The following is a 21,327-nucleotide window of genomic DNA, read 5'->3' as shown; positions in this document are numbered from 1 at the left end:
AACACCCCGGTGAGGGCGGCTTTCTCTTGGGATGTGCCAGCTAATGAGGATGATGAGGGCTGCACACACCAGCGAGTGCAAGCCGGTGAATCACTGAAGAAGCGGAGTGGTACCCAGAACGCTCGATTAATGAGTCACTCTGCGAAATCCAGTTCTGGGACTGGGGGGCAGGGGGGGGGGCTCAATGGCTAAAGCACTGGCCATGCCAGTGTTTGGATCCCACGACCCTGTAAAGTCAGACAGGCTTGGAAGACTGCCTTTACCTTCAACTTCAGAAGGCAGAGACAGCAGAGCCTCAGATCAAACTGGCTAGAGAGACAAACCACTAGCCACATCGGTGAGCTCTGGGTTCAACTGAGAGACCTGCCTCAATGAATGAGGGGGAAGAGCAACAGAGGATGATGTAGCTAGAGTTTTCCTGCCTTGCCCACAGTCAGGACAAATCTCCGTCACTCGCCAGTCCCACAGCTGCTCAAACCCAACCAAGTAAACACAGAGACTTATATTGCTTACAAACTGTATGGCCGTGGCAGGCTTCTTGCTAACTGTTCTTATACCTTAAATTAATCTATTTCCATGAATCTATACCTTGCCACGTGGCTCGTGGCTTACCAGGATCTTCACACACACATTGGGGGTGGAGGGACAAACTTTTTCTTTCGTAAAAAATGCTTCTCTGCAGAAACCCAGGTCTGGTTAATGCTAAAATCAGAGTCATCCTTCAGCCAATGAACTTCATATTCACTATAAATGTCTTCAAAACCAGCTGGACGTGGTAGCACACACCTTTAATGTCAGCATTTAGGAGGCGGAAGCAGGTGGATCCCCATAAGTTCAAGACCAATCTTACCTACATAGACAGTTCCAGGCCAGCCAGGGCTATGTTGTGTGACCCTGACTCAAAAAATATTTATACAGGGCTGGAGAGATGGCTCCATGGTTAAGAGCACTGACTGTTATTCCAGAGGACTCAGGTTTGATCCCCAGTACCCACATGGCAGCCCAGTCATCTGTAATTCCAGTTCCAAGCACCAAGTGCTGTGTCTGGCTTCTTATGAGCATAGACGTATGCATAGTACACAGACATACATGCAGGAAAAACATTCATGCACATACAATAATAAAATAAGCTATGTATATGATGGGAGGGCTAGAGAGATGGATCAGCAGTTAAGAGCACTGGCTGCTCTTTTAGAGGACCCACGTTTGATTCCTAGCAGCTACATGGTGGCTCAAAACCATCCATAACTCCAGTTTCAGGGCATCGGACACCCTCTTCTGGCTCTGAGGACACCAGGCATGCACATAGTGCATACAAATACATGTAGGCAAACCACAGATACACATAAAATTAAAATAAAGCAATTTTTAAAGTTTTTAAAAAGTATATGTATAGGCAAGACATGGCCTTGAAAGAAGCAAACAAAGTAGGCCACGGCCCATACCAGCTTCACTTGAGTGACCTGCTGGTTGAAGGCTCAGCTCGGTCTAATGTTCTCCTTTTGTTCTCTTGGAATTCAGAATAGCTTTTGAACAGAGGCCCCAATATTTTCATTTTGCCCAGGGATCTGCAAATGGCATCACCAGTCTTGTGCCAAACTGTTAAAGACAAAAATGGGATGACACTGTGAGAACAGAGATAGCGATTCCCACACGATGCCCCCTTCCTTGGCCCTCATTTGAGCTCACATGGACCACCATTTTATAATGCCAAACCAAACTGAATTCTGAATTGTGGAAACTGGCTTGTTTGTGGGAAAGTGTTGTTACATTAGAAGTCTTTAGGAGGCTCTGGGGAGATGGAACGTTGCTGCACAAGCCTGAGGACCTTAGTTCAACCCCCAGAACCCGCAGAAGGCAGCCGGGAGTGGTGGTGCACGCTTGGAACCCCAGCACTGGGCAATCAGAGACAGGTGGGTCCAGGGCCTCACTGGACAGAGCACCTAGCCTAATCCTGGGGTTCTAGGTAAAAGGGGAAGACCCTGTTTTGAGGGAAGGGGGTAGATATTTTCTGAAGAACACCTGAGGCTGACTTCCAGCTTCTGCAGGCATGTGCACACACATGTACACACATGCACATACACCTGCACACATACAAGTCTTTGCAGGTAAGTTGAACCCTAAGCCAGCCTCTCTCTTCCCTAACCACAATCCGATAGGAAAGCCCCTTCTCACCCGCTGCCTCTGTTATCAGAAGCCACAGTAAGGGGACAGTCCTAACCTTGCCTGACATAGACGAGCCTAAGTTCTTACTGGCTTCTTCCTTTGTAAAACAAAGGAGGATGAGGGCCTGGGCCCAGGAAGAACTAAGTCAGCCTCACCCTGCCTGTTTCTCAGTTGTTTGAAACTGTCCACCAAGAAAATGTCTTTTAATCCATTTTCTGTTGCTATAACAACGTGCCTGAGACAGGATGGTTGTAAATGATAGTGTATTTGGCTCATGGTTCTGAGACTGGGACGTCCAGGGACATGATGCCAACATCTATCTGCTCAGCGACTGCCCAAGGACCTTCTTCCTGCATTGTGTAGCAAGACCAAGCAGGGATGCCAGCTTTGGTCTCTCTTGAACTTCCTATTAGTCAAAGTGGCCATCATTTTACAATTCTGGGCTGAACTGAGCCTGAGATGTGGGATCTGGCTTGTTTGTGGGCAAGGGTTTAGTTACATAAAGTCCTTCAGAGGACTGGAGAGATGGCTCAGACAATAATGACTGATGCTGTCACAGAGATCCCAGCCTCATGACCTCATCTAACCCAATTACCTCCCAAAGACCTTGCTTCCACTTACCATTAATACATAAATTAGTGACAGTTTCCAACACACAGACTTTGGGGACACATGCAAACCAAAGCATATGTTACACCAACTCCAGAGGATCCAATGCCCTCTACTGGTCCCTAAGGGCACCAGCACATGTATAGCATGTACACACACACACACACACACACACACACACACACACATACACACACACATACACACACACACACACATATACATAAAAAAAATAAATTTTTTAAAAACTGGATTTCAGAGCTCCCCCTCCACATAAATCATGACAAATCCCTAGAAGTCGCCTGACAAAGCATTCACAGTTCATATGTTTGCGTGGGCCAGCAAGATGACCCAGCAGACAAAGATGCCTAAAACCAAGCCCGCCAACCTGGGTTCCATCCCTAGTACAACCACGGGGTGAAAGAAAAGAACCAAACTCCCTCAAGTGTCCTGTGACCTCCATTCATGGGCACAGACACAAAATAAATAAATAAAAAGTCATGTGTGTGTGAAGTCTGCAACTGTAAGACCCAGCTGGAGGGGGGGAAAGGGGGGACACACACTTTTAATCGCAGCTCTTTGGGAGGCAGAGGCAGGCAGATCTCAATTAATTTAAGGCCAGCCTGGTCTACAGAGTGAGTTCTAGGATAACCAAGGCTAGATAGAGAAACCCTGTCTCAAAAAAAAAAAAAAAAAAAAAAAAAAAAAAAAAAAAAAAAAAGACATGGCTGTGTCCTGGTTCTTAAAGTTCCTAAATCTAGATGAGCTTTGTGAACCCCAAAATGTACATCATCTTCAGGGCCTAAAGAGATGACTCAGTGGTTAAGAAGTCTTCCCGCTCTTCCAGAGGACTTGCCCCTAAACCACGGCAAACATCTTTAAATGCAACCACATCCCTCATTTAATATAATTTATGACTAACCCTAGGAGTGAGGTTGCAATCAGCATAATGCCACTTGCCTAGTAGACTTTTAAGTAAACATTCTTTCATGTCGGTTATGGTCACTTGCAAGGAATGTTAATTTTAAAAGCAATGTGTTTTAAACTTCCTCCAAGTCTCCTTTCCCTGGGCCCTGGAGACACTGTGGCTCCTGGGTAGTGAGTCTGCAGCGCCTGCCAGGTGAACACAGGCTGCCCTCAGCCAGCCTCTGCCATCTGAGGAAGGCCACCCTCGGGGTGTGGGGCTGACTATTTGCACAGCCCTTCCAGTTCAGCAGGACTGTCTATTTAAAGTCTACTTCAGACTAAAGAGAGATGGGAGAGGTGGCAGAGTCAAGTGCGGATTACAGAAAATTGAACTTTGATTATTGTCAAGACAGCCAGGTTAACAAGGTGTTATCTAACAAGACCGTAGGGGGCAGCTTTACTGGTTAGGACAAGATTGTTGGGTAATTAGCTTATCAACTCTGTGTATGTAAATGAAGGCTTTTAAAGTCCTTGAAACCTGCTTTTGCTCTTGAGTAATTTAACTGTCTCCTCTGGATGCTCTTCATTGACGCTCTCCAGCTTGGATGCTTCCCCCATAATTAAGCGTTTATGGAAGTCCATCTTCCCTTCTGCAGAGGACCATGCCAGGGATTGAGGTGAATAAGAGCCTGTCCCTGCCCTCTACCTGCCTGTTTTCTAACCAGGGACCAGCAATTTTTTTCTGCAAGAGACCCGGTCACTATTTCCAACTTAGCATCTTTGATGCAGTAACCAAACTCTGGTCATCTGAGCACAGAACGGCTACAGACGATGTACAAACCACTGAGTGCCGCCACATCTCAAAACCTCATTGTGGGGGGCTACGGTGGCAGCTCAGAGGGTCAAGTGCTTGTCTAGTATACATGAGGTCCTGGGTTCGATCCCCAGCATGCCATAATCCAGGCATGGTGACACACCTGTCATCTCAGGACTCAAGCAGTCGAGGAAAAAGGAGCAGGAGTTCAAAGCCATCCTCAGCTATAGAAGGAGTCCCAGGCCAGCCTGGCATACATGAGACCCTGTATCAGAACAAACAACAACAACAAAAAGCAGGCCCAGCGAGATGGCTCGGTGGGTACCTGCTGGCAAGCCTGCGTTGGAACTGCAGGACTCCTATGATGAAGAGAACACTGACTCCCATAAGTCCTCTGACCTCCATGTACACAATGCAGCATGCGTGTCCATGCACACACACACACACACACACACACACTGTAATAAATATAAATACATATATATACACACACTCACTGACCTAATCTACTTGGGCTATCGTTGACTGGACCCTGACCTGTGAGGCAGACATAAAGAATTCCTGTAGAAGGTAGAAGCTGGGTTGGTGCACTCAGGGACACGCTAGCCCAGTGATGGATCGGGAGGAATAAGTCTGTGCTGCCCAGTGAGACACGTGGGACACAGTACTTCCTGGAAGAGGAGTGTGAGAGCATGAGGCACCACCTCTTGACTGGCTCTTTATGGTTCTATAATGGCTTTCTCTATCTATTCCTCTCCTTCAGAGGCTAAGGGAGCCAAGGCCTGATGTCTTCAGTCTCACTCACAGGGACTAGGTAAATTATGTGTGGTGCTGCAGTCTCTCCTGCAGAACCGGATTTGAAGTTGGAATCCTGTCAAATAAGGTTGACATGAGAACCCACCTGAAGGCCAGCAAGACGACTCAGTAGAAGAAAAGGAAAAGCACCAGGACCAAGGCAATTCACACAGAAGTTGGCTGGGGACTTGGGGTTCCAGAGGGATACTAGTCGGCGATGGCAGAGCAGAGGTAGCAGGGAGACGTGGCATCTGGAGCAGCAGCTGGCAGCCCACGTCGCCATCTGCAAGCTGGAAGCAGAGAGATCATACCTGAAACCTCAAATCCCACCCCCAGGGACAATCTTCCCCTAGCAAGGCCACACCTCCTAAGCTTCCCCAAACAGCCGCCAACTGGGCAGGGGCATGAGCATTCGAATGCCAAGACTTAGGACACAGCATTCAAATCACCACACTGAGCCATCTTGGACACAAGTAGCTAAGCTACAGGTCAGATGGGTCTGGCCTAAAGCCCACAGCCTAGCCACGGTCTCTTTCCTCAGAAAGCTGAGGAGGCTGTGTTTAAGGAACGCTTAGAATGGGAGCCTGGGGAGCCTGAGGGAGCTAGCTTAGTCTTCTGGAACATCCTGGCCCATTCCAGGGAGGGCCTCTTTTTCTCACTGCTGTGATTTAAAATGCCTGAAAAGAAGCCATTTCTGGGAGGCAGAGTCTATTCCATCTCACAGTTCAAGGGGACACAATGGACCACGGCAGGAAGTGACAGCAGCGGGTCACATTGTGTCCGCAGTCAGGAAGCAGAGACGGATGAACGCTGGTGCTCAGCTCACTTCCTCTTTCTTATATTTCTTAAAAAATACAAAACATTGCTGTATACACTTTCTCCACAGGGTCGTGGTGGCTGCCACTGCAGCGCGTGCCTCCCTGAGCCGTCCAGCGCTATCCTTGTCTCTGTGGAGACACTCTCATCAGCTGCAGTCATGGCCGAGCAGATGACCCTTCCTGGGACCCTCAAGGTCCAGTTACAGCTGGATAACACAGATCGCCACCACCCTGCAGTTCCCAGACACGACCCTGTCCATGACTCAAGACAAGGCCCTCAAATCATGTGGAAGCTTACTAGGGATAAGACCAACTCTGGCGTACCACATCATGTTCTGCAAGGTCACTCCTACTTTGTTAGTGGTGTTATCTCCTCTGATGGCCCGTTTGCCCTCTCAGGCTCCTGGGATGGAACACAGCACCTCTGGGATCTCACAATGAGATCCATGAGACGATTTGTAGACCATACCAAGGATGTGCTGATCATAGCCGCCTCCTCTGGCAACCAGCAGATTGTCTCTGGATCCCGGGACAAGACCATAAAGTTATGGAATTCTCTAGGTATCTGCAAATACACTGTCCATGATGAGAGTTATACAGAATCTTGTATCCGCTTCTCCCCAAACTGCAGCGACTCTCATCATCTCCTGTGGATGGAACGAGCTGGTCAAGGGATGGAATTTGGAATTTGGCTAACTGCAAGCTGAAGACCAACCACATTGGCCACATTGGCTGTCTAAACAAAGCAACAGTCTCTCCAGATGGGTCTCTCTGTGCTTCTGGAGGCAAGGATGGTCAGGCTATGCTGCGGGCTCTCAATGAAGAGATGGCGGGGACACAAATGACAGGGACATCATCAATGCCTTGTGCTTCAGCCAGAACTGCTGCTGGCTCTGTGCTGCCACTGGCCCCAGTATCAAGATCTGGGACTTGGAGGGAGAGATCACTGTAGATGAACTGAAGCAAGACATTACCAGCACCGGCAACAAGGTAGAGTGGCCCCAGTGCACTGCTGTGGAATATTAGTTAAGAGGTGTGTTACATTTGTTTGTGTGTGCAATATTTGTTTAATGGTGCAAAGATATGTTGCATTCTTTTATGTTGCATTTGTTTAACTCTGTGAAGCTGTGTTACTGGGTCTGTCTAAAACACCTGATGGTCTAATATAGAGCTGAACAGCCCATACAAGGCATGAGAAATGATAGGCAGGGCCGGCAGACAGAGAGAATAAATAGAAAGAGAAATCTGGGAGAAGGGGAGGAAGGAGCAAGAGAAAGAGAGGAGGACAGCAGGGGTCAGCCATCCAGCAACACCACCAGCCACGGAGTAAGAAAGGTATGCAGAATAGAGAAAGACAAAAGCCCAGAGGCAAAAAGTAGGTGAGATCATTTAAGTTAAAAAAAAAAAAAAAAGCTGACAAGAAACAAGCCAAGCTAAGGCTGGGCATCTATAAGTAAGAATATGCCTCTGTGTGATTTATTTGGGAGCTGGATGGCGAGCCCCCAAAAGAGCAAAGAGTAAAGAGAAAAAAAGAGTAAAAACAACCAACAACAGTGTACCTCTCTGTTGCAGTCTGCTGATGGCCAGACTCTGTTTGCCGGCTATACAGGTAACCTAGTGCAAGTGCGGCAGGTGACCACTGATCCGCACTAAAAGTTTATGACAGAGGCTTAGAAATAAGACTGACTTTCTGGGGAAAAATACTATTATTTCTACTTTATTTTCTGTGTATGGGTGTTTCGCTTTCATGTATGTGTGTGCCTGGTGCTCACAGTGGACAGAAGAGGGCACTGGAGGCCCTGGAATGAGAGTTACAGACCGTTGTAAGCCACTATGTAGGTGCTAAGAAGGGAACCCAGGCCCTTTGGAAGAGCATCCAGCACTCTTTAATTACTGAGCCACATCAACAGCCCTCAGTTTCTTTTTTTTATTCAGTCTTGGACCCCAGCCCACAGAAGGGCACCACCCACATTCAGGGTGGGTCTTCCCACCTCAGGTAAACCATTTTAGAAACCCCCTCATGGACATGTGCAGAAGTGCGTTTCCATGGTGATTCTAAATCAGTCAAGCTGGCAAGGCCGTTAACTATCATGGTCCGCAATGATCTTCTCTCCTACAATTGCGCCCAGCCTGTTCCCAGTCTCCAGCCCTCCTCCTACCAGAGAACCAAAGGTCTGACTCTTAGACTCTTGGGCATGAAGAACACCCTCAGAGAGGGAAGTAGGGCTAGGGAAGCCCACTCATGATCGGGATCCTAATAGGATGAACTGGAGGACTTGGAGGCACAGCCACTTTCCTTCACGGCCTCCCACGCTGTCTCTGACTTCCCACCTCAAGGCCTGAGAGTCCCTTTTGCTGTTTTGCGGTCTCTGGGGGTCTCCCAGCTCCAACCTGCACAAGCTGACCCCAGCTTTGCCCTTCCCCTAAGGTACTGCTTTGGATTCTGAGCCTCCTGCGTCATCCAGCCCTGACTCTCTCATCCTCATTCCCACAGAGCTGACCGCTCGCCCCCTCACACTTCCATTTCAGGCCATATCAACTGGGAGTTGATAACCACGGGTCGAGTTTCCTGTCTTGTTCAGATCCCTGGAGCTCCAGGGTGAGCACAATCACAGGCTGACTGGCGAAGGACCTTCCCAGGCCTTCCCTTACTGGCCTCCCTGGCTTGCTGGAGGAATCTCCCTGCTGCTTCTCTGGAACTGAGGTACCTTGGATAAGTCCCTGAGACTGCAAGCTGCCATTTTCTCCTCTCCAAATGAACAACAACAGCTGTGATCAGCCTCCAGCTTGGAGCCCCGAGCTACTCAGCTCAGCACTTGCTGAAGGGGAGCACTCTCATCTAACCCCAGGAGGTGGAGTTCAGCAGTGTGTGGGGGAAGCTCCCTGCTAGACTGCATCCTCTCCACCTCCCTAGAGGTTACCGCATCCCACAAGCTCTGGCTGCAGGCTTCTCCTTATCCCAGGCTCAGAACCCTTCTCCTGCTTTCAGGCAGGCTCAGACAACGCCACATTTAATGATACCCTGCCTGATCCCACAGGCTCATTATCCTACATGTGTTCATTATGTCTCCCAAGTGGGAGCTCGCTGGCTGGAAACCAGGCCTCCGCTTTTAACCCCTTGATGCCCTCCCTGAACAGGGCTAGACAAACCACAGGTACCTAACGACTACCTGTGCTAAGCATCACAAAGGCATGGTCTAAACCTCACTTCCTCCTCTTTTAAAAGAAGACACACCACAATAATGAGTTCCTGAGAGGCATTTTATATTTGGCAAAGTCTGGCTGCATTCATTGCCTCTACCAGTAGCCAAGGAGACTGCAGTCCAGCTGTAGAAAGTAAAGGCCAGTGAGAGTCAGTGGTTTACCTGAGAACATGACTAATGAAAGTCAGAGTCATGATTTGAACCCAAACCTGTTATATATATATATATATATATATATATATATATATATATATATATATAATTTTGTCACATGGGGATGGAAGGCTTCAGAGGCAAGGCAGGGTCCCTAGGGCAGTCAGCACATAACTATAGCCACCCGGAAATACACAAGCCACTTACTCCCAAGATACAGGACCACGGGAAGGCTGACCCAGACTGTGGAGAAGCAATGGAGTTTGGACAGATGGGAAAGCCAGGAAGTACTGCTCGAGGCTAAAGCCTAGGGAAAAGGGAAGGGTTCTGGAGGCAGACTAGGGGAAGGAGGGTGACGGGGGACACCTCCCGGAACAAAGAGGGCGTGTCAGTAAAAGGGAGCAGGCTGAGGAGACGGCTCCGTCAGTAAGTTGCTTGTACAAAAGCATCAGGACCTGAGGAGAAGACCCTTGGTGTTCCTTGGCCAGTCGGCCTAAGTGACGAGCTCCAGGTTAATGTTTTGAACCCCAGGCTGAACAGAATGTGACACAGAGTGGCAGGACAGAGGCGTTTGCAAGCAGCCCCTTCACAAGACTCAAGACTCCCGGAGGGACTCACTGAAGAGGCAGGTGAGAATAAGCCAGGGTCACCCTGAGTCCGGAAGCCAGAGAGATTTCTAAAACGGAGGTGTCCCGAACCAACGTGAGGATGGTAAAAACTGCCACTGATTTTGACTGGAGAGGAAACAGGCTAGATCACACAATGTCGGAACTGATAATATCCTGTCTCCATGTGCCATCTCATTATTCCACACATGTTCATTATCTGCCCAGATTGTGTGTTAGCTGGCTTTTGAAACCGTCTTCTCTTTCGGCTTCCACACTTCTCTCATACAGGGCTGAGTTCATAGCAGGAGCTCAGCAAAAACCAAAGGCTATAAATTTCAAGAATATAAAATGGCCCTGCACCCCATCATCTGTGAAGGATTGTTCCAGAGAGACAGCTACGAACTCAGTGTTTCTCCAAAAGCATTTAGCAGTAGTTATCTAAAACATCCTGGGATGCCCAACCCTGAGATCCCACCGTTGGAGGTAGAGAGCACCCCATCACTAGAGAAACCAACTCTCAAGGGTCCTGTGGAGGGAGTGCCTGGTGCCTGTGTCCAGAAGGACACTGGACAGACCGGCTCCCACAGCCCCCACCATCTCTCAGACCCCATGGTTCAGAAACGCCGTTGAATTTGATCTCGTGCTTCGTTGGCACGGCCCATTCAGAAATAACCAGACCAACTTAAAAAAAGAAATCTCTGTGCCGTCTTCTATTTCTTTCAAACTCTTTAAATGTCAAGTTCCAGCCCAATACTCTGCCTTGCCGGGTGGTTGGATACCAAAGCCATGAGCGCCGGGTTTAGAATAGCGCCTGGCCGGAGGGGGAGGCTGACTTCATGCATGTCTATTTTTACAGCCACGAGACACGTCGCCTTCCCTCGCTGTTCACATCAATATCACACAGGGACGCTGACACAGGGCCATCTGTCCTCACAGATTCACTCTTTTGGGGAGGGGAGGCAGCGAGAAGGAGAGAGGAACGCGCGTTTTTGTTCTTAATCTGAGAGTCTGGCTTCGGCTCCCAGGTTTGAGCCGGCCAAAGAGGCCTTTGGCCAATCCCTGTTGGGAACTGGGGACAGTGTGTCGGTGTCCTGTGTTGTCACCTCCTTCTGAAGTTCAGACTCGGTGGGAGAGTCCATTCAAGTGCTCACTCACGCGCTCGGTCGCAGGATCACTTGTCTGTGACATGCCAGCTCTGGGTCACATGACCCTTCCCCAGTCTTGACTCTTCTGGGAGTTCTGTGCATCCTGCAAAAGGATGAGCAGGTGAGGATGGACAAGAGCTGGCAGAGAACAGAGGGGAGAAGGTCTTCCAAGAATATATGGCCCACTCAGGGCCAGGCCTGTTACTGGAGCTGTCGTGTCCAGGTCATACCTCAGCCTCTGCAGCTGTTAAAGGCTGGGCTTGGGCCACCTGCCCTCAATAGGTCAAGTAAAGACAGTGAGAAGCAGAGGGAGGAGGGGCCTTACTCAGTGTGGCCACATTGGGAAAAGAAACAAAGTAGTCCAGGGACCTCCCTCCCACCAAGTCCACCTTGCCGTCCTGACAGGAGGCTAAGACTTAAATAAGGCAAGAAGTACACATAGCTAAGCCGTCCTGGTCGAGGCGCTGTCCTGCGTCATTATCCAGGCTCCAGGCTCTCCTGCAGCGTATTCTGTCAACTTTGTTGGGCTTGTGTGAAATCTCTTCCTAGAGACAAGGTTCCTCTCTGGCTGGCACCAGACTTCAACCTTTTCCTCTCCCCAGAGTGAGATTCCTGGAGAAATCCCAACTTCTTGGAGTCCATTGTTTCAATAACCTGATCGCCAAAGAGAGGGGCACAGATGTCCCTTTAGAATCCCTTCATTCCTGCCAAGACGCTTCCATGGCCGGCACACAAATCCAACCCAGCAGAAGCAGCCCCTGCAGCAAGCCTCGCCAACTCCCGTTGAGACAGGTGAGTCCAGGCCTGAGGGCCAAACCAGAAGAGCTCCCTGTGGGCCGGAACAAAGACGGTGTCCGGAAGAATGTGGCTCTGGGCCTAGTAGCTGTGTCCCCAGAATCTGGCCTGAGCCAGCAATCCTGAAAAAGCACCCCACACTGCGGGTGGGAGCCTGAAGGCTCGGATGAAGCAAGACACCTGCTGGAGCCCGCTCATTGGACACTGACTAGGGACTTTAATTCCCAAAGTCTTTGGGGGCCTACCACACTTTTCTTCTCTTCCTTGACTTGTTACCCCACCCCCACTGTGCTGATGGCTTGAGGTGCTGCCTGTCAATCACTGCAAGGAAGAGGACACACCCCCAACTTATCTTGGTAATTGTATGTAGATCTGGCTCCATCCCTTTCAAATTCTCCTCTGAAGGAGGATGCGGTAAGGTAATGAATTCAGAAAGCCCTGGCGTGTCCAGTGTGGCTGACTAGAAGCAGTCAGGAGTTTCTCATCAGTGCCAACCAGGCAATGACATCTCTCAGGAACTGGTGCATAACTGAGAGACTGAGACCACCAGCCCTATCTTCCCAGCTCCATACACAAATTCTAGACATAGGAGCTGGGGATGTAGCGCAGTTGGTAGAATGCTTACCTAACATGCGCAGAGCCCCAGGCCTGTCCCCAGCACAGAATAGAACTAGGAACAATGGCACATACCAGTCATCCCAGCACTCAGGAGGTAGATGCAGGAAGATCAGAAGTGCAAGGTCAACCTTGGCTACATATTGAGTTGGAGGCTAGCCTGGGCTACTGGAGAACCTCAGTACCTTTTCAAAAAAGAAAGAAAAAAAAAAGTTGTGAACCTTAAAGCTAGCCAGAGGCCACTAAAGGCAAAAAGACAAGAGATGAGATTAGTAACCTCTTCGTCACAGCCGTTTATAAAGGCCAGCGCATTATTTCCCTCTTGAACTAACTGGACTTGAGCCTGCAGGTTTCCTTGCTGATTGGTCCTGATCATTCTGGAGCAAGGTCTTGGCAACACTTAGATTCACCCCCTGAGCAAGGTGTGGGTTCAGGGCAGGAGCTGCCCTGCGGTCTCTGCCTGGCCCCTCTCAGCCATGCTCAGGCCTGGCCACAGGCATTGAACATCCTCACCTGCCCGCAGCTGCAGCCGAGGAGACTGAGCACGTCCCAGTCTTTGGCTGTCCCTGTGTGGGGAGGGGGTTGGTCTAAGCCACTGAAGCATCTTCTGGGCTTAAGGGTACTGTCACTCTCCTATTGCTCTGGATACATCATGGGCCAGGCCCTTGTACTGTTGAAACATATCTAGACATGTGGGACCTGAGAGAGACAGGATGTCCCTGGGAAATGGACCCCAAGGAGAAGGCTCGGCCCTGCTTCTGTAGTCCTCACTAAACAGGCATCATTGACTTGTGGGCTATGAAGCTGGCCACCTCATTCTGTACAGCAAGCAAGGGGTCAGCTCCCTGGCTGACAGGCAGGTGCAGCAGCAGGTACCCACGGATCCAACACCATCTGAGGCACATGGAGAGCAGAGGGTGTCACTGAAAGCCACCAGGACACTTGCGGATGAAGACGAGACCATGGGGTTCTGGAGGATGCTTACAGCCTCCAGTGACGGGGTCTCTTTCTAAACAAAATGGCAGCGGTGTGGTCTACAATGCATTTATTTTTATTTACTTCCCTTCATTGTGGCATCATATATCTATAAGATTTCTGTTTTTAGGGGTGGGAGAAAGCACTCAGCCATTAAGGGTGTTTGCTGCGCTTGCAGAAGGCTGAAATTCAATTCCCTACACCCACATCTGACAACTCATGAGTGCCTGTGACTCCAGCTCTGGGGATCTGAGGCCCTCCTCTGGCTTCTGCAGGCACCTGCACTTACGTAATGTATACTCACATAGACATACACATACACATAAATAAGAATACGTTTTTTTAAAGGTTTACCATTTTAACCACACAATTCCAAGCACACATTTAATTGTCATCAGGTTCATCCACACACTGCCACCACCATCCATCTCTAAGACTTTTATGTCACCCCAAACCTTACACTCGTTAAGTAACACACCCATTTCCTCCAAACCTACTAGGCCTCGGATGCTAATGTTACTTCTGTCTCTATGGATTTGCCCATTGAGGAGTTTGGTTCAAGGAGAATCATTTAACACTTGTCCCTCAGTTACCTGCCTTACTAAACTGGCTGTAATGTGTTCAAGATTGACCCACACTGGGGAATGCATCAGGATCCCATTCCTTTTTTATGACTGAATAATATTCCACTGCAAGACTCTTCTAGGTCTTGTCGATTGGCTCACCTGTTAATGGACATTCCGTTATTTCTTCCTTTGACTACTGTCAATCATGCTGCAGTGGACACTGATGTGTGAGCGTGTCTACATCCCCGTCTTTGTTTCTTCCAGGTGTATACCTCCGGGTGGGCTCTGGTTCCCATGGTAACTCTATGTTTAACCTTCTAAGGATAGTTGATGGACAAGAGAAGCGACGTGATGGGAGGAGAGAGTGAGGGTAACGAAGAAAGCTTAGAAACCCTGAGATCAGAGAGACCCCACGGGTGCCCCACTGTGACTTTTGACTTGGGACTCTGTTCATTGGCAGGTGAAGACACTGTCTCCTCTTCCCAGGGTGTGAGGAGAGTGCAGTGTGGATGGAAATGACAATCACCTACCTCACAGCTGGCTCCAGAAGCCCTCCGGAGAGAGGTTCTGCTGGGTTTCAGAGGAACCCGGAGCAAGTGCCTCTGACAGGATAGGCAGGTTGCCTATGTTCACGTAGGTCATTCCATGGACATGGACACATACATGTCCAAGAGGAGACAGGATGTAAAATCCAGTGTTATAACATCCATTTCCATTATGCCCAGCACAGGGCCGTGTCCATCCCTCAGCAGGCCTCACCCAACCATGAGTGCAGTGTTTCTCCATTCACAACTGACTCCTGATGTCCTCAACATCTAATAGCTCCCAGTTTCCCTAGGGTAAAGTCCAAATTCTGCCATGTGCCTCCTGGGGCAATTGATTAAAGCCCTGCATCCACCACCACTCCCATCCCACATCACTCCCATCCCACATCACTCCCATCCCACATCACTCCCATCCCACATCACTCCCATCCCCACATCACTCCCATCCCCACATCCCACATCACTCCATCCCCACATCACTCCCATCCCCACATCACTCCCATCCCCACATCACTCCCATCCCCCACACTCCATCCCCACATCACTCCCATCCCCCACACTCCATCCCCACACTCCCATCCCCACATCACTCCCATCCCCCACACTCCCATCCCCCCACACTCCCATCCCCACATCACTCCCATCCCCCCACACTCCCATCCCCACATCACTCCCATCCCCCCACACTCCCATCCCACATCACTCCCATCCCCCCACACTCCCATCCCCCACACTCCCATCCCCACATCACTCCCATCCCACATCACTCCCATCCCCACATCACTTCCATCCCCCACACTCCCATCCCCACATCACTCCCATCCCCACATCACTCCATCCCCCCACATCCCATCCCCACATCACTCCCATCCCCACATCACTCCCATCCCCACATCACTCCCATCCCCACATCACTCCCATCCCCACACTCCCATCCACATCACTCCATCCCCCCACACTCCCATCCCTACATCACTCCATCCCACTCCCATCCCCACATCACTCCCATCCCCCCACACTCCATCCCCCCACACTCCCATCCCCACATCACTCCCATCCCCCCACACTCCCATCCCCCCACACTCCCATCCCACATCACTCCCATCCCCACATCACTCCCATCCCCCCACACTCCCATCCCACATCACTCCCATCCCCACATCACTTCCATCCCCACATCACTTCCATCCCCACATCACTCCCATCCCCACATCACTCCCATCCCCACATCACTCCCATCCCCACCACCTGCCTCATAAACCAGCTTCTTGAGCCCTCTTGAACTTCTTATTTTGTTTCCACTGAAATTCTCTCCACCTCTTCAGTCTTCCCATGCAAAAACTAAAGCTCTGTTCCAAAAGAGGCCATGTCTAAAGTCACTGCTGACCCACACAGCCAGGTGGAAACTCAGACCCAGTGTGATGGTTAATATCGACTGTCAACTTGACAGGCTCTAGGAATCAATCACCCGAGACAAGCTTCTGGACATGCCTGTAAAGGATTTTCTTGATTAGGTGGACTCACGTGGGAAGACCTGCCCTGAGTATGGGTGGTACCTTTGGGCAGCTACTCTACTATAAGGAAATCCTAAAGAGAAGCCTTTGCTCTTCGCCTGCTTACGTTCAAATCTTGCTGGCAGGTTCGTCTTACAGACACATGGCTTCTGCCACCGCCATCTGGACCATCATTGCCATCTTTGCTGACACCAGAACCCAGCTTCTCCAGCCTTCCAAAACGGCCCAGCAGCATGGTTCTCCAGGTCTTCTCCAGGCCTTGGCCCTAGACAGGGGCTTCTGAGACATCCAGATTCGTGGACTGAGACGTTTCCCTACTTCTCAGCCTCTCCAGTGTGAAGGCGGCTGTTTCTGGACTCCCAGACCATATCTCACAAGCCAGTCTAACAAATGCCTTTTATGTGCTCATTCTCCAGTCTGTTCTACTGGAGAACCTGACTAATACACTCACTGGGCCCACACTCCTTTGGCTACAGGGTGAGCGTACAGAGGCTGTTCACTTCGGGAACCTGTTCTGTGGCTTCATAGCTGGAGGACGTGAGGAAGTCTCTTCCCTGAGCCTTTTGACCCTGCCACTTAGGAGGTCTGTGATCATGGAACTTCCAGTGTCAGGGTCCTTGGGATTGTCACCACAGGAGTGTATCATTGCCACTTCTGTCTGGTCCACCATCAAAGGGAACTCTGTTGGGGCTTGAGAATCTAGTCTGTATGTGAGGTGAAGCATGACTGAATGGGAAAGCCCAAGCCATAGCTGCTCCATTTCCAATGGCCTGGGACACCAAAGTGGCCACAGTGCCTGAGGATTACTAAAGCTCTCTGGGCAGACATCGAACCTACAGGTCATTTCCTTAACAAAGACCGGAAGGAATGGAGAAATGCCAGCACAGGAATCTGTTTTCCAGACAGAGACAGGAGAAAATGCATTCCCTCCACCAGGCTGCAGATGGGACTCTGAGTCAGAGTGTGAAATGGGTCAGGGGAGGGAGCTTCCTCACAGGCAGGCAGCTCACAGCAGTGGTTCCCAGGGCTCTTGCAGCCCCCAGGCAAGGCCCAGGGTGCTCTGATTCACCACCGACAGTCTTCAAGGGTTTAGAATATGGGATAGCCCTTAGGGAATCCTCTGGAAATGCTGACCACAGACCCAGGCAGTTTCTCAACGGCCTAGACTTTGATCCCAACAGCATTCTGTGGGTTCTGACACCATTCTGAAGACTGTGGAAAGGGCTCTGTAAGCTGCTGCCCACTGCCCAGAGAAGTGTCGTACAAAAGTGACCAGCCTCGCAGATGTAAATGCACAGGAGAGCCAGAGGGACAGCTTAGTCAGTCAAGTGGTTACCTTACAGGTGCCAGAGTTCAGCCCCAGAACCCTTGGAAAGAAGGGTGCTGCTGGGGGGGGGGGGCAGAGACAGGGGGATCCCTGAAGCTCACCATCCAGTGAGAGACGCTGTCTCAGTAAACAAAGTATAAGGCTAGAAAGAAGGCCCAGTGGCTAAGAGCGCTGGCTGCTCATGCAGAAGACCAGGTTTTGGTTCTCAGCACCCACGTCGGACAATTCACAACCACCTGTAACGGGAGACAGTAATATAGCTGGATCTGTCTGAGGCGCCCCTGGCAGTGGGATCAGGATCTATATCTGGTGCATGAGCTGGCTTTCTGGATCCCATTACCTATGGTCGGACATCTTGCTCACTCCTGATGAAACATGGAGGGGCTTGGTGCTGCCTCAACTGAATGTATAGAGGCTTAGCTGTTCCCCTATGAGAGAACTTACCCTGTTGGAGGAGGGGATGGGGAGAGAAGAGGGGAACAGGAGGAGGGATGAGAGGGGGATCTGTGGTTGCTATGTAAAATGAATAAAAAATAGAAAAGATGCATGTGCATAAAGCATGAAATCATTTTGTAAGCGTGTGTGGGAACAGGTCAGTATGAAAGCCTATCAGAATGGCTGCCAGAGACACAAAGTGGGAGCGCAAACGGCCGGCATTAATTGCAGTAAATGAATAAATAAAGACAGGGACTTGCAGAAACCAGTCTCCATGGAGCCTCGTGCAGGAAATTAACTCAACCCTCTACACCTAAGTGACAGGAAGCAGCCCTCTTGTCCACCTGGGTCACCTGGGGTGGGGTGACACCACCTACTGCACCACGGCTTTGCCGAAGCTTCCTGCAGGGTGATTGGTTTGTGGTGAGTTGGTTTTATTTTGTATCCAGACTCCAATCTCTCTCTCTCTCTCTCTCTCTCTCTCTCTCTCTCTCTCTCTCTCTCTCTCTCTCTCTCTCCCTCCAGAATGCATCCCCCTCCCCGCTGTGAGACACACACACTAAGACCGTGACCTTCCCCTCCGGATCCTCTCTTCTGCCGTGGATGGTTTCCCCAGGGAAACCCCACCAGCACTCAGCCACCCAACGGCAAATCTCTGCTGATTTCTCTGCCCTAGGTCTACCAGGCCCTCTGGTTGCCAGTTCAAAATGTCACCTCCTTCACAGATGAAGCCCTCTTGTCTGCCAAGCAGGAATATGAAGGACACTTGCCCATATATCAACTATGACTCATCAAGTTGCACCTAACAAGCTCACAAGTAGTTCACACTCACTAAAACAAAATCTACTGGACGCCTGAGCAAGCCTGGTTTCTAACTCCAGGCTCGACTCCTTCCCACTTTGGGTGGGAACCACCCAGCCAACCTCCCAGACACAGTGTCGTCTAGTGGTCACTTCCAGTCTTACGCCCTCTGTGATGGTCAGCTTGGTAGGATCAGGAATCAACTAAGAGACTGAAGGGAGAAAAGACAAGACACCCTTAGCGTGGGCAGTGCCCAGATATGAGGTGGGGAGGAGAGCCACACTGCCCGTTTGCGGCCTTGCTTCCTGTCGATGAGTGCGTCTACCTCGTCGTCCTCCTTGCTGCTGCTGCTGCTGCTGCTGCTGCTGTCGCTGCCTCCACCACCCTTTGCAGACATCAGAACCCGGCTTATTGGGCCTTCTGGTGTGGACTGAAAACCCGCAGCTCTCCAGGAATCCTCCAGGCTGTCCAGGCCAGATGGGGACTGAGGCATGCAGCATTATGGATTGAGCAGCCAACAGAAACTCGGCATCTCCAGCAAGCAGACAGCTTTTGTTGAACTACCCAGCCCCTGCCACACAATCCAATCTAATAAATCGCCCTTGTAATGTCTGTTCATCCCATCCGTTCTGTTCCTCTATAGCCCTGTCACCCCCTCAGCTTCCCATCCTTCAGGGAGAATGTGATCTCGTTCCAAAAAGTGACTCCTTCTTTTTGGGTCACATGACCATCCCAGAACTAAGCACCTCTGATTGGTTGGGTCTGAATCCCACATCCCCGGTTCTGCACTGGAGGTGGGGTCACAAAGCCCGAGAGTAGGGCAGAATGGGGCTCTCCTGCCAAGAGAAATCAAGGAATAGTCACATGAGAAGGGTATGTGAAAGCTGTGACGCCATGGGTGATAACCGCCACCATGTCATGGGACGCGGTAAAATGTCCTCCCTGACCTAAAGAACGGCCTTAGTGAATCTGCTGACTGCCAGCATTGGTGCATCAATGGTGAATTTGGGGATTAGAAGATATTGTTTGTTTTTAAAAACTGGAAGTTTCAATCATCTCATATTTTTTTTTTTTAAGATAGGGTCTCTCTATGTAGCCCTGACTGTCCTGTATAGACCAGGCTCTTCTCAAACTCACAGAGACCTGCCTGCCTCTGCCTCCCGAGTGCTGGGATCAATGGTGTGTGCCACCACGCCCATCTCTGTCACAACTCCTTAATGAATGAGTGCATTGTTTGGCATGGGAGCAACTGTCTCAAATTAAAGACACTATTTAAGCTAATCAGAATCTTTGGGAGAGGAAGAAATCCTCCAACCTGTCAGTCTTGGGGGACTCTTAGATGATCCCATGTACACACCAGTTAAGGTCTTGGTCTTGTGTCATTCTGGTGTGTGTGTGTGTGTGTGTGTGTGTGTGTGTGTGTGTGTGTGTGTAAGAGCACATGTGGAGGCCAACATCTGTGTTATCCTCTATTGCTCTTCACCTCATTTTTTGAGACAGGGTCTCTCACTGAGCTTAAAGCTCACCATTTGAGCTATACTGGCTGGCTAACTATTTCCATGCCTTTACCCGGCACTGGTAAGACGGGTGCCACCACACCTGGCTTCTATGTGGATACTAAAGCTCAGGTCCTTAAGCTTGTAAGAGAAGCACTTTGCCTACCGCCTTCCCCCCGCCCTGGTCTTATTCTTGAAGTCTCTTCTGTGTCCAGGTGTTCCTGTCTCAACCAAGACTGGTGCTCCAGAAGGCCCGAGAGCCTGTCACACACATCTTTTGAGTGCCCCCAAAGACGCTTGGGAGGGTGAACACTTCCGAGGTGGCTATCCAGCCAGCTGACCCACTGTCTGGCTAGCCGTCTGGCTGGCAGTGCAGCCTGGATCCCAGCAGTTGGCGGAGTTCCCGTCTGTCTGCACATCCCACACCCCCAGCCCCGCTGCCAGCCAGGGCTTACGCCCCACCATTAGAGACTTCGTTTGTGCCATTAACGGGAGCGTGGGCAACAGCTGCTGGAGCAGGTGCAGAGACAGACAGAGCCCAGCTCTGGAGAGAAATCTTTTGCTTGTTGGAGCCAGCTGTAGAGACAGTGTACCCAAGTGGGAGGGGGAGTTCTTTCTGAAAGCCACAGAACGGGCTAAGTGTGGCCTGGGCCACCGTCGTATCGGAGTCAATCAGTCTGACGGGCCAGCTGGTTGTCCACACAATCACTCCAGAGCAGAATGCCCTTCTCAGAGCCTGGAATGCTCCCACCTGTCCTCGCTCTCTACAAAAGAGCTCTCACTCTGCCTCCAAACCCAGAATTTTCTCCGGGAGCATTCAGCAAGACGTACGCTTAGACCTACCCCCAGACCTCTGGAAAGACGTACGCTTAGACCTACCCCCAGACCTCTGGAATCCAAGTTTGCTCAAGTTTCCCCAGGTGTTCAGGAAGGGCTGAGAAGCACGTACTTGGGGAGTCAAGATTCTACTAGATGCCCGGTGCTATTGCAACCACCAAGGGTACCCCAGGGGTCACAGAGACTCTTTAGGAGAGGAAAGTT

At 50.4% G+C, this 21,327-nt stretch overlaps 1 pseudogene; it reads left to right on the top strand.

Moving 5' to 3' along the window:
• The first annotated feature begins 6,218 nt into the window (after positions 1-6,218).
• On the top strand, positions 6,219-12,138 carry LOC114690073 (annotated as a pseudogene).
• Positions 12,139-21,327: the final 9,189 nt, after the last annotated feature.

The sequence above is a fragment of the Peromyscus leucopus genome, chromosome 7, assembly GCF_004664715.2.
Source record: "Peromyscus leucopus breed LL Stock chromosome 7, UCI_PerLeu_2.1, whole genome shotgun sequence".
Taxonomy (NCBI): Eukaryota; Metazoa; Chordata; class Mammalia; order Rodentia; family Cricetidae; genus Peromyscus; species Peromyscus leucopus.
This window is presented reverse-complemented; position numbering and strand designations above follow the sequence as displayed.